General features: G+C 50.2%; 1 pseudogene; it reads right to left on the bottom strand.

Annotated features, from left to right (window-relative positions):
* Positions 1 to 369: 369 nt before the first annotated feature.
* Positions 370 to 919, bottom strand: LOC105823747 (annotated as a pseudogene).
* Positions 920 to 1,533: the final 614 nt, after the last annotated feature.

Here is a 1,533-nt window from a genome sequence, read left to right on the forward strand (position 1 = left end):
ATCTCCTAAGTTATGTAGAAAACGAAAATTAGATTTACAAGCCAAAGTTATGGTAACACTAGCTATAAGACTAATAATTGTTTATTTGTAGGGTGATGAAAATATTCTAAATTCATGTTATGGTGATGGTTGCACAACTCAATAAATACTAAAGAAATTTGAAGTGTGTATTTTAAATGAGTGCAATTTATGATATACACATTATAATATGTTTTAACTTAGATGTTTAAAAATCCAATATGAGAGACGGCAAGGTCACTGGCTTTGGAAGGTCACTGGACGTTTAAAGCAGGTCTGTGCTCTGAGAGGTAGATCTTCACATGTGAATGCCCTGGGGTTGGCCACAGTCAGTCTTTTGCCTGGTGTTTGTCACAGGCAGTCATGACCGTGATCACAAGAAAGCAGGGCAGGTTTTTGTCTCAGTTCCCCCTGTGTCTGGAGCACTGTGCAACCACTCAGGCTATTGTCCCAGGCTGCATAGTAATAATCAGCCTCGTCCTCAGCCTGGAGCCCTGTGATGGTCAGGGAGGCCGAGGTGCCGGACTTGGAGCCAGAGAATCAGGCAGGGACCCCCGAGGGTCTATTGCTGTCATAATGGATGAAGAATTTGGGGGCCGTTCCTGGGAGCTGCTGGTACCACTGCTCATAACTACCCTTGATGTTGCTGCAGGAGATGGTAACCCTCTGCCCCGGGGCTCCAGACACCAAGGACGGCTGAGTCAGTGCAGACTGGGCCCAGGACCCTGGAAGGGGGAGACACAGACATGGTGATTCTGGGTCTGAAGACAAGAGGACAGAGCAGGGCCCCATGGTCTTCCCAGGGCCCTTGCCCTGGCCCAAGTCAGGTCACCTGTGCAGTGAGCCAGGAGGGTGAGGAGGAGAGGGGCCCAGGCCATGGTGGAGACTGTCCCCAGTGCTGCCTTCTGTGCCCACAGCTGAAGCAGCTTCCCCAGGTCTCTCCTTCCCCTCTTCATACCCCGAGAGGGGAGGCTCCCTCCATGCAAATGACCCCAGCTTTCTGCCCCCACCCTGGGCCCTGGTCAGGCCTCTTTGCCTGGGGGTGTGAGGGGTGGGCAGGGGCAGGGCAGTATGTTCCCAGGCGGTGGGGAGGTCACAGCTGTGCCCTGAGCAGAGGGCACCAGGCAGAGCAGGTGGCTGGTCCCAGCTCTGATCACCCCACACCTCTCAGGAGCAGGCCCCGAGCGCCCCCTGGTGTCCAGGCCCAGACACACCATCACGTGACATGGTGACCAGAGTGTCCTAGTGCTGTGTCCACTGCCCAAGTCTCATATGACACTAATTTGTGAGAGCCATTCGAAATGACCCTTTGTAATACGAGGCTAAGAGAAAATACGGTTTATACTGAATGATGAGTGCTGTCAATATTCTTAAAAATGACAACATTTTAACAATTTCTCACCAAAAAGAATATGCAGTGTATATTATGTTGTCATAAAAAGAATAAAGCTTGACAGAAAAGATGATTCCAATTACTAAAGCCACAAAAAAGAAACAAAAGCTCGTGTCTGAGTA

The sequence above is a fragment of the Propithecus coquereli genome, unplaced genomic scaffold (genome assembly GCF_000956105.1).
Source record: "Propithecus coquereli isolate 6110/MARCELLA unplaced genomic scaffold, Pcoq_1.0 Scaffold7, whole genome shotgun sequence".
Classification (NCBI taxonomy): domain Eukaryota; kingdom Metazoa; phylum Chordata; class Mammalia; order Primates; family Indriidae; genus Propithecus; species Propithecus coquereli.